This window comes from Ambystoma mexicanum, chromosome 1q (assembly GCF_040938575.1).
Source record: "Ambystoma mexicanum isolate Mex_15411 chromosome 1q, UKY_AmexF1_1, whole genome shotgun sequence".
Lineage (NCBI taxonomy): Eukaryota > Metazoa > Chordata > Amphibia > Caudata > Ambystomatidae > Ambystoma > Ambystoma mexicanum.
This window is the reverse complement of record NC_090922.1, coordinates 377,600,639-377,613,290: the sequence shown is the minus strand read 5'-3', so window position 1 is coordinate 377,613,290 and position 12,652 is coordinate 377,600,639.

Sequence of the window (12,652 nt, the reverse complement as noted above, 5' to 3'; positions counted from 1 at the left end):
CAAGGAGGGTCATTTGATAAGAATGTCCTAGACATGGTAGCAAGCTGCCTATTTGTGAAATACAAAGGCAAACAGCTCCAGAACAGCAGAGAAATATTAGACTTGTGGAGGCTCTTCGAGGAAGTACCTCCAAGTAAGGCGAAGGAACAGGGCGTATCTCCGCTGGCAGCAAGTAGTAATGAAAAAGAGGGGGGAGAGAAGGAGGGTAAGATAGAGGTTGCACGATTATATCCCCTCCTGCCAAAACCAACAGCAGCAGAAGGGTATAGTAACTCAGTATACGTATCAGAACCCACATCCCCCTCTGCGCCCCAACCAACAGCCCCAGCACCACCCCCGTATGAGTGTCCAAGAAGAAGCAGACAGGTGAGTACTCCTGCAATAGATATCGAAAAGTTCACCCAAGATTTAGACTCACGATTAACAATGGCCCAGACAGAATTGTCACGATTAAGAGATATGTGTGAACAAGGGAGCTCCCCTGCCCCTAGAATAGAACAAACACAGATGTCCCAACCACTTGAGAGGTCAACAGAGGAGGGGTGGAAAAAAGGAAAAATACTATTCCGGATCAATGATACCCCCACGAGAATAATAGAAATAGATCAAGCAGTCAGCGAAGTGGGCGCCGAAGGAGGGGACAGGGTACCAGACAGGGAGGAACAATATTGGTGCGACATAGAAGAGCAAGAAGCAGAAGAGAAGACAGAAGGTTGGGATGTGTGACAGGTGGCAGGTCTGTAGAAACAGAACAGTCTCCTCTGGAGAGAGTGATGGAAGAAGAATGGAATGGAAGGTTGAGGAAAAGGATGGGACGAATGGCAGTGTTGGGGAAAAAGGGAGCGAAGGTGAGTATGGGGAAAGTAAGAAACAAATTACAACTACCATTGATACACAGAGGGGCAGGGAGACCCAATTACATACCATGGGCTGAAATGGACAAAGCTAATTTGCTAAAAACGTTAGCCCCGCTCTCGGGAGGTGCAAGTAAGTGGATATACGCATTCGAGAAAAACACTGCTGGGGTTCCGCTGGCAATAGGTGATGTCAAAAGCCTACTAGTATCGGCAGTAGGTGATCAAGCCAACAGGGTGTGGGCAAAGGCAAGGTTCCCCGGAATAACACTAGACTGTCATCGCCATGATGGGGCATCTTTTAACACAGTAAGAGCGAGAGTATGGGATACACTAAGAGAAACCTTTCCAGATATGCCAGATTTACAGTCTGTAATGCAATGCACAATGGGAGAGGAGGAGGATGCAATGGCCTTCATTCTTTGGGTGCAGGAGATGTGGAGGGGCGGAGACGGGCACAGCTTGGGACCAATGAACCTCCCTGTTTTATTTTCATAATCAAGAGAGGGCTCCTAAAAGATGTTCAGAAGGCACTTGATAAAATAGCTGGGATAGAAGCCAAGGACTTGTCAGAAATACAGAGCAATATAGTACACCATTGCAAAAGAATCAAAGAAAGAGAAAGGGATATAGCCCAAAAGAGACTGGTGGACGAGGAAAATTAATTCAGACGAAACTAGTGAAGGTCGCAGCAGCAGTAGCCGCCCTCCCAGCAGAAAGAGAACGAGAGGAGGAGGAAGGGCAGATAGCCATACAAGCAAGGATGGCCGCAAATTGGGCAGGGAATGGACAGGAACAGTGGAATGGTGAGGAACAATATGGAGGGCCCCAATGGCAACCAAGGAGCGCCCGAGGAGGAAGATGTGGGTACAGGGGATCCAGAGGGGGTGGTTACGGGTACAGAGGGTATGGAGGACAAGGTCCCAGCGGAGGAGGACAAGGGGCATACTGGAACTGTGGGAGGTGGTGACATTTCTCAAGAGAGTGTCAAAGACGCCCCATGGACCCCTATCAGAATGAACAACAGTATGACCACTCCCACCCAGGAAGCCCACATGGGTTGCCTATGTGTGGCGTCAGGAGGGAAGAGCAACCCGATCCCAGGTACATGGATGAACACAGAGCACCTCCAGAAAACGCACAACAACACCCACAGTCCCGAGAACACATGGCCCCGGTTCGCGGAATACCCTTCGTTACTACAGCAAATGGTGCCCCTGCACCATTCAGAGGAGCAGCAGTAGTGTCAGGTAATGTCTTTTACAATGGGGAAAACATGAGATATCCAGCATAAGACAGCCCACAGAGAGCACTTGTGTGTCCAGTACTATCAATGACCCTCAATACAGCTGAGGAACCACTGGTGGGGCGGAGATAGGGAACAAACAGTTAATTATTATGGTAGACTTAGGGGCAGAAAAATTGTGCCTACGAGAAGGCAGGTTTCCGCTATCTAATCATAAAATGGAGATGTTTGGGTTTTCTGGGGCGGTGGTCGAGGTTCCATACACAGAAGAATTGGAGGTAACAGTGGGGGGAAAAAACCAGTGTGAGCACCCCTACTGTATTACGAAGACTTGCCCATAAATTTACTGGGGAGGGATCCCCTTAGCAAGCTCAATATGACTATCTCAGAGAGAGGGGTAGTGTGCTCAACTCCTGGGATATGTGCAATGTGAGCCATGCTAGTAATACACACACAAGCTACAGCACAGCAGGTGCGTGGAATACCTGTAGATCATGCCGTGTTCTTTCGAGAGAGGGGTGCCTGCTACATTTGTTGTATACCTGTAGATCCAGTCATGTTCATCCAAGGGTTAAAGGCCTTGGCACAAGTTGTGCCCAAGTTAAAACACCAAGAATTGAGAGTACCAACATAATTTGTGTTTCGTCCCATAGTACGCCCGAGATAATGCCAGGGTCGATGGTGTCCCTAGACGTACATGGAGTACAGGTATCATCACAAAGGATAGCAGTGATTGGACTAGACATACATGGATGTGAATGGTGAACAGTGTTGTGCATAAATGCCAACATAGCCTTGCAAGATTTGTCTGACGAAGAGCTTTTCACTGACTCAGACAGTGATGGGAAAATAATAATGGAGATAGCAATTCCTTGTGACATAATGATTCAGAACAAGCAAGTGCCACTTCCACTTATGGCCGTAGTGAGATCACCACCAGCATTTTTCAATGAAGACAAGCAACATGTACCAGCAGACTTGTGGACAACTGGCCCACACTAAGTGGGATTGCTGCGTAAGGTAACACCTGTAAAAATAAAAATAAACCGGGGGCTTTATTGCCCTGGGTAAAACAGTACCCCCTGTCACGAGAGGCAGAAAAAGGAAAAAAAGAAACAATGCACGCCCTACTACAGCAAGGGATCATAGTACCTTCAAATTCTCCATGTAATACTTGCATCTACCCCATCAAAAAGTCAAAGGGCGGGGCTTGGAGGATGATACAGGATCTACACCTCCTCAATGACGTCATACAAAAAGAATTTCCACTTGTCCCAAACCCTGCATCGATCCTGTGCAGCATACCCAATTTGTGTCATGTGTCCCGATCCATGCCCCTGACCCCCTCAGCTATAACAGCCCCCTGGCAGCAGTGGGGCTAAAGCCCTTCACATCGGCCCCAAGGGCCTTAAAACTCCATCGGAAACACACATGGAGTCAGTCCTGGCGCCCTTGGCACCAGGCTCATTATCAGGAATAAAGCAATACCAGTTTTGGACCTTAATCCAATATGGAGGTCTATTACACAGCTCAGTTCTTTAGAACCAAGCCATGCGGTCTAGTGTTTTGGGTGTGGCTGGGCTTGGAACTAATTGGCCTGGAAACGCTTTACCTGGGCTATTTAAACCACACCCAAACAGCAGAACACGCTTTGCGTTATTTTGCACTCCTGCAGCGTAACGCTCACCATGTCCAGCTCCTGCTCATCTGCTTCTCCGGTAGCCCGATCCTGAAGCCGTAGATCTGGATTCCATTAATAAACCGCAAGAACTAGAACAGCATTAGCGAGCAAGAACACTTACCTGTGAAGTAACCGGCCTTGAATCCATCCTGCGCTTCGCTTACCTCACCCATCTTCGGAGTTTGCTGCAACCTGCAAGGGTAAAGAAACAAGGACAGCATTAATAACAATTCTTACCTGTGCAAGCAGCAAGTCCTGGCAGCACCCTGCGCTTCTCTTACCTCACCCATCTCTGGGTTTCACCGCAACCTGCAAGGGAGAAGGAACAAGGTCAGCATTAACAAAGCACTTACCTGGGCAAGCAGCGCTTCAATCGCTTATCACTCCGGAATATTACCGCAACCTGTACAAAGAAGAGAAGAGAACACAGGTTAGCAATTAACACCAATAAACACCGCAGCACTCCGCGCATCAATAACTCACCGTGGTCTTTGACATCGGCGCGGCAACTCTGAGATCTCAGCCATCCCTGTGAAAACAAAAGAGACATCGCTTGGGAACAGCGTAGTGGAGCAAGACTCTGAGAAGACAGAGAAAACAGAGGGAAAGAAAGAGAAAGAATAAAGACAGAAAAGACATTATAACTCACATGGAAGACAGCAAGCAGAGTCAGAGTCACAGCCGGTCTGGACCCAACATAAGGGCACACGGACCAGTGAAGCAACTAGGTCCTCGGAGCGCCTGCACCAACCATGTGCCTCTGCACAGAGACGCAGGACAGAGAGTTCAACGCACCAAAGCCTAAGGTGAGCAATAACCCCAAGGGAGGGGATTTGGACCAGAGAGAGGTGGGAGTCCACCCATCACAGAACCAGTATCTTAACCCTCCATTATCCTGTTATAGGTGCTACCCAACGTCCGGCACATAACCAAGCAGAGAGGGGTCCAGGATAGCGCTTAGACCTCTATCCAGTATCGTGTGGTGCCCCCGTGGATACCAGGTGAGCGTAACACATGGTTCACAGTGGTGGATTTGAAGAATGCATTTCTCTCAGTAGCACTAGATCCTGAGTCACAGTATCTGACAGCCTTTACCCTGATAGGGAAGATATATGAACACTGAAGAGCACGGTCATTCAGTACGTAGATGACCTCTTGATTTGTGGAAAGAATGAGGATGAATGCAGGCTGGATTCGGTAACACTATTGACATTACTGGCAAACAAGGGCTACAAAGTGGATAGACAAAAGTTGCAATATTGTCTGACAGACGTATTATGTTTGGGCCAACTGATATCAAAAGATGGCAAACGAATAATACCCAACAGAGCAGCTGCAGTGCGAGCTGTTAGTGAGCCCGAAACAGGGAAAGAGATGCAGACATTTCTCGGCATGTGTAATTATTGTCGTGCCTGGATATCAGAATATGCAGGGTACACAAAACCCCTCCTGCAAGCTCTAAAGGAAACACAAAGGGAAAATGTATCAGTACAGTAGACACAAGAAATGCACACTGCCTTCAACGCATTGAAAAAACTGATATCGACAGCACCCGTCCTAGCAACGCCAGATTATGAGAGCAAATTTTATTTATTTTCGCATTGCGATGGGACACTCATGACGGCAGTACTGACACAAAAAACATTGTTGGCCCACAAGTCTCTGCTGTACTACAGTGGTACACTAGACACAGTGATGCAGGGACACTTTGCTTGCGAACAAACTATCACAGCCGCAGCTTTCGCCATTGAAGAAAGTGCAACAATTGTGATGGGATGCTCAGTGACGTTATACGTAGAGCAATCACTGTTTGCCATACTTGAAAGATCAAAAAGTACATTAACCACACAAAGAGCTACAGCATACAAAGTAATTCTATCAAGTGCTACCATACACATAGTGCACTGTAAGACAGTGAATCCAGCCACATTTCTCACAGAAGCATGTACATTGAAAGACATGCAAGGACATGATTGTGCCACGTACAGGGGGGAGGATGATGGTACACCCACAGCAAATGAGGATGCACTGACAGAAGGAGAAGTGTATTTTGTAGATGGATCAGCATCAATAAATTGTGAAACAGGAGAAAAATACAGAGGGGGCGGCAGTGGTACGATTGGAGGAAGGAGAGTATGAAGTGATTGTCCAAAAAAGATTGCCCGCCCATTTTCCAGCACAAGCAGCTGAACTGGTGGTGCTAGTTGAAGCGATGCACACAGCGAAAGGAAGTGCAGTAACAATATACACTGACTCGGCATACATGACCACAAAAGTCTATGGGGGATTGGCCCGATGGAGAAGGAGAGGATTTAGAAGAGCAGATGGGTCCCTGTGCAGCATGCAGAACTGCTTGCAGAATTAATAGAGGCCTTAAAGGAGCCAACAGTTGTAGCACTAGTAAAATGCCAATCCCACACAAACAAGAATGACATCATCTCATTAGGGAATGTGGCAGTGGATGCTGCTGCCAAAGAAGCATCTTACCTAACAAGGGAAACAACAGGTGAGTACATATTGCAAAAACATGTGGAGGAAGAGCAAGGGGAGGGGTACAACTCCATGCCAGTCTCTAAGATATTAGAGTTGCAGCAGGATGCACCACCTGAGGAAAAAGAACTATGGGAGAAAAGAGGATGTAGTCAGTCACCCACTGACCTCCTCTGGTGACAGAACAACACAGGTAAGGTAGTAATGACAATGAAACTACTAGAAATAGCATTCCAGCAGCTTCACTTTCCCACCCACAATGCTAAACAACACATTGCTGCAGACATCCAGAAAAATTGGTTCGTACCAGGGCTGCAAGAGCAGATATCAAAAATGGTGATAGAATGTACCACATGCCAAACATACAATTCGGGAATGACGTTGAGAACATTATGAGGAATATTGCCTAGGAAAAATGGACCCTTTCGAGAACTGCACATAGATTATGCAGATATGGGAGAAAGGTGTAATGGATCTCGGTACATGATAGTGGTAGTATGCCCCTTTTCAAGGTGGGTGGAAGCAGGACCCTGCACCCACCCAGACGCGAAGTGTGCAGCCAAGTTCCTAGTGAAGGGGGTGTTTTCCCGCTGGGGAATATGCGATGTCATACATTCCGACAATGGAATGCATTTTGTCAATGATCTGTTCAAAGCAGTGACAACAATGCAGGGCATTACTCACAAATTATGCACGATTTACCACCTGCAATCAAATGGCATTGTTGAGAAGATAAACGGACTCCTTAAAAGTAGGTCGTCAAAACTATGTCACAGGTTAAAGAAGAAGAATTGGGTATATTGCCTACCATTGGCCCGATTTGAATTGATAAACCAACCCAGTAAGAACCACCACTTCTCCCCCCACGAGATAGTGACAGGTAGACGTATGCACACAGCACACTCCCCATTACAAAGACAATCAGATGCACACAGAAGTGCAACAGTGTTGGGGGAAGAGTTCCATGAATATTTGAAGCAACTTACAAAAGCAGCATGAATGATCGCAAGACAGCTAGCACCCCCTTCACAAAAGAAACAGCAAATGATACAGTAACCACAGCCACGGATAGCCCAAGCTGCCAGCTCATGCAGAGGGGAGATGGTGTATGTGAGAAGCTTCGTACGTCAGTGGAAGGCACCCAGATTCCATGGTCCATATGAAGTAGTGTATTGCACGCCTACAGCAGTGAAGGTAAAGGGCCTGAGATATTGGATCCATTTGTCCGACATAGGCAAAGCAGATAACAGTGTAGGGCAAAATGACGAAGGAAACAGGTCAGAGGGAGAAACACAAACGTAAAACGAGAAATTAACATAATTGATAAGACATCTGAAACAAACTAAATGAAATAAAATGAAAATGAAATGATGAAACGATATGTAAAAAATGTACTATAAATGATAAATTTGAAAAGAGAAGAAGAAATATGTATTAGAATAAGAGGTACAGTTGAATAATAGTAGTGGTAGGGAGTCTCTCTCTCTCTCTCTCCCTCTCTCTCTCTCTCTCTCTCTCTCTCTCTCTTTCGTATTTGTTGACAAGCTTTAATAATGATATTTGTGGATAGACACAAGAATATTAACTGAGAGAAATGTGCATAATATATAAAGAGCTCTAATTAACAGATGCAATGAAAAAACAAGTAATAAAAATGGATGTATGCTTAACACGCTTTTATATCTTATTCTGTAGGAGTAACCATGGCAACGTAAGGGTCCCCAATGTGAACAACAGTAGATCAGATAGAAATAGGAATAGAGAATTTAATTTAAGACAGTATTCGAATGAGTGCGGGTTGATCTGGGCGCACAGAACCCAGAGAAATGGCTCACATGATGACAATCACACAACCAGTACTCCTGTGCCAGTAAATCCCACAGTTCATTATTATGAAACAGAGTTCAGCATATCTGACATAAATAACCCTGACCCTTCTGATTTATCTTGGTTGCATGATGGCCCCTATCCAACTGTATTTTCTACACCAGACACAAGTGCACAACATACATCAGACCCAAACCGTATGAAAAGCAGCGATGAAAGTATTGTCGAGAAATATGTTGCACTATATAATGAATGGGAAAAGGGGGAAGGCAGATGGGATACTTCCAATACAACAAAGGGAAGAAAGAAGAACACTGGGGTATTCAGGAGGGAACAGAAGGAAGAAAAGGGGGGCGGGATGGAAGAGATACGATGAATACCATGGGTTGGGACTAGATACAATAGAAGACCGCAACACCCACACCAGTCTAACAAATGGTACGCTGACATGAGCACCACCGCAAAACAGACAACCAATGAGAGCTGCTATGTGTGCTCTCTGATACCCCATGCCTCGGGTACTCCTAAAGTACTGTTACCACAAGAGTCACCTGTTGCAGAGGCACAGTGTCTCCTTCATCTTGCATTATGCAGAATAAAAAATACTTTTCAAGCACACACTGTTTCATTTGAAATGCTGCAGAATGAGAAGACGTGCTAGGCGAAACCCCAAGGAGTAATATGCCTGAAAGAACCTTTCTTAGTAATAAAGGTAACATTATATTCAGACAATAAGTGGCAAAACGAGCAAATAACATGCAAAGCAGAAGCATTACGAGGACTGTCAGACGAAGAATTGCAGTGGATCCAGAGAACATGCGCCCTGATATGGACCCAACACATCACGAAGCTCACGTGGGTCACGACCCTTGAAAAGCCATTCAAACTGCAGAAGGAGATAGCCTATGAGCTTTGCTTCCACAGAGAAGGAAAAGTAAATGTGGGCAGAAACAAAAACTGTAGCAAAACGCTCATCATTCCAGACATTAGAAAAGGCTGCATTAATGGACACTTACTGGGATTGCGGCAAACAGGTGTAATTGCACATTCCACAGTCATGGAAGGGCACGGGCTCTCTGTCAACGCTGCATTCCGCACTGATGGGGATACCCAAAAGCCATATCCAAGGGGGGAAGGGACTGTCAAAACTCAAAGATCCAGAGTCCCTGCCAGCAACTGAAGACACCCCGATATATGCCCTATCCGAGGAGAAATTGCAAAGCACAGTCTTGAGAAAAAGAAGATCGTCAAACTATATCTCCAAGGCATCCTCTGAACTATTGACACAGATTCTGGATCGGTTCCGACTGTTCAACTCTGCTGAGACGTTCTTTGCCTCCTTTGTTCCAGCATCCAGGAACGGGCCCATGCAAAAATGCTCCAGATAACCCGCTGGGAGCTGATCCAATTGGCCAACGACACAGTAGAGGGGTTTAATGTCACTAAGGTGGAGCTAAGGGCCCTGTGGTTGATGACGATGCTGAACAGGTATGTTCTAGACCTGTTGACAGCTATGGATGAAGGTGTTTGCTAAAACATCAGGCGCGCATGTTGCACTTTCGTACCTTCTGCAGATGCGGACAATGGAACTCTTACCAGCTGCCGTGCACAACCTTGGCGAGCGTATGAATGAAGGAAGAGAGAGGGGTGCAGCCCAACACTTGGTTCGATGACATGTTTTCATGGGTACCTTCCTGGCTTGGAATGACTGTCAAGCTATTAACACCCACCAACGTTTTTCTACTTTTGATTTATTTGTGTGTGCCAATTAGGCCTTAGGTGCTGCGCAAATGCTGTACCTAACAGTGCAATGATGATGGTGACAATGGGCAATGCAAAAGGAGTGGTACAGATGACACACGAGGTACAAGTACAAACAGGAGATGACTCAGAGCCAAAAATATAGAATGAAGGCCATGTACAACACAGGATACATTGTGGGCAGGTTATGTCACACAACAATAAAAGAGCCCCGTGAATTAGCATGGTATGATGAAGTATGGGTCGACCTGGAAGGGGATGGGGGTTGTATTTACATGACCTGCACCCCAGATGAATATGCCAGGGCAGGGGAGAGCATGAGGGCAGTGTGCAGAGCATGGATGCCACGAAAGGGAACACATGCATGGGATGAGGCAGTAGCTGAGGAAGAAGAGCGTAAAAGGATGGGTGAATTGCAATATTCATTACTTAAGTAATTAAAGGGGGGAATGTATGGGAGGAAAGGTCATTATAGGCCCCCTCCCCTCCATTCCCTCTACGTAGGCACACTATGCTCATCCCATGACTGCCCATGCGCCTGTGGCCAGAGGTGCCGGACAGCCTCGGGACGACACATACGAGTGCCATGTCCAGAAGAGGGTGGATTACAGATTCCATTCTGTGCTGAACCCCGACTCCATTTTTTATATGCCAAAGCAGGCCTCACAGCAAAGCCAGACTGCAGGCCTACAGCTCTCCCCCTGGCACCGCGCACAGTTAGCCAGCTACTCCCCCCACCTCCTCCCCTCTCTGTCCCTGCAGCAGCCATGTTCTCATGGGAGACTGGGCGCGAACAGTTACAAGTTTAACACTGTATCTCTCGCCTTCCTCCTTCCATCGCTGACCTGTGAATGACCGGGCAAGAGCTTGGGTGTGGAAAAAAACATTCATCTCCACAAGCATGTCTCATCACTTGCTGACTCTACACTTAAGATATATACTGTGTATAACCATCCAACCCCATACCCCTTTTATGTAACAGATTCATGTCCCACGACTGTGTGCCACCCTGTTTCACCCACTATGCTAATCCCCTCTGTAAAGCTATGAATCCCTTCTTGTGTTTGTGTATAAGGGGCCTGTTTCTAAGAGATGTAACAGAACAATTATTAATTAACGTATCTACATCGATTGCAATGAATATGATATTGTGATCCACACGTCAGTGTCCTATAATGTTGATAACAAATTGTTCCCTACCAACGATCCTCGCAAATTTAAGAGATGCAAAGTGACTTGTTTTGTACGAGGCAAAAAATATGATCCACAGGCTCACTGGTTTCCCAATACTATGTATACTCGCAAATGTATCCAGATGGTATAAGATTCATATACGTACAAAATAAGCGATGACCATGGTAATTGCAAAGGCATAGCCTACAATGTCATCAGAACCTGCTTATAACTTGCTGTACATGAAGTGGCAGTAACATGTTTTTACCTTATTCCAATGGTTCACGTATAATCCCATTAATCGAGTTGGGTCAAACTCAACAGGTCACAGGGCCTTCTCTCCCCTCTCCAGTAGCGCCGTTCTCCAGTAGTGCCGTGCACAACAGCGTGCACTCAGCCCCCACCATTCTCCCCCTCATGATGGTATGATGGCCGAAGGCCCATGTCTCACTGATGCTTTAGTCCAACAAATGTAGCCTCTCACCCTTCTGCTGAGCCCTCACAGAGTGTTCACCTCCCTGCCCCCTGACACAAGATGACCCCCGTACCTTTTCCCCTTTTCAGGTGCATAAGACAAATGTATGCATAGATAAGTGTGAAATATATGACTCTCCACCCCCCACTGCCAGGATGTCAGACAATGAGTGTCTTATTATTGAATACTTTGAAGTGGTGTCTAGATTATAGAGTTAGTATCAATCACCCCATCTGGGAGCCCGTAACCTTCACCTGACACCGACCAGCCCAGCTGAAGCACACAATGTCTGCCTTCCCGCCAAGTAACCATCCAATCATCTGGAGGTTGCGCCTACACAACTATAGTGGATCCCGGACTTCACAAATGAGAATGTGATAAATATAACCTATGTAATTACGTCATCTATGATGCTGTAACCCTTTTTAATGTACTGTTAGAGTGATGTTGGGAAGAGGGCACGCAGAGTTTGCAGAGTTCTCTGCTTGCCCTATTTTGGTTTTAGATAAACCTTACTTTTACTTTCACCCGGGGTGTGTCCATTATTGACTCTCATTGGGGAGTGTTGATTGCATTTTGGGAGATGTGTCACTTCACCTTCCCCACAGGGATAAAAGGTGGAGCATGAGAGCACAGAACGAGCAAGGCAGACCGAACAACAAGACAGCTATTGAGGCACGGCAGTTCAAGAGGAGGAGAAAGACCACGCAAACCGAGAGGGTGACAAGGAGACAAGCGACCGTGCACTTTTTTGTGCCAGGCCAGTGAGACCTCCGTAGAAGGAATCGTAAGACCGTGAGCAATATCTCAAGTGCGTTGCAGCAGATGTCAACGGTAAATGGAGCATGCCTACGATGATAAGCCGGAATGAGGTAGCCTATTTCTACTGTGGTACCGGCCTTGACTTCAGATACGAAGAAGGCCAGCGGTTCATCACAGGGGAGAACCAATGAAGAAATCGAACTGTGTCGAATGAAAGTCACAAAGTGGCAAAGTTCAAAGAACTGTGAATTGTTAAGGGAAGACTAGCTGCAGAGGGGAGAGGCACCATGTGGGTGCTCACTTAAGAGACTCTGGTTGATCCTGGGTTGAATGAAACTGTTAATACGAGAACACTGTAGGAGAGCTGCCAAGACATACAGGGG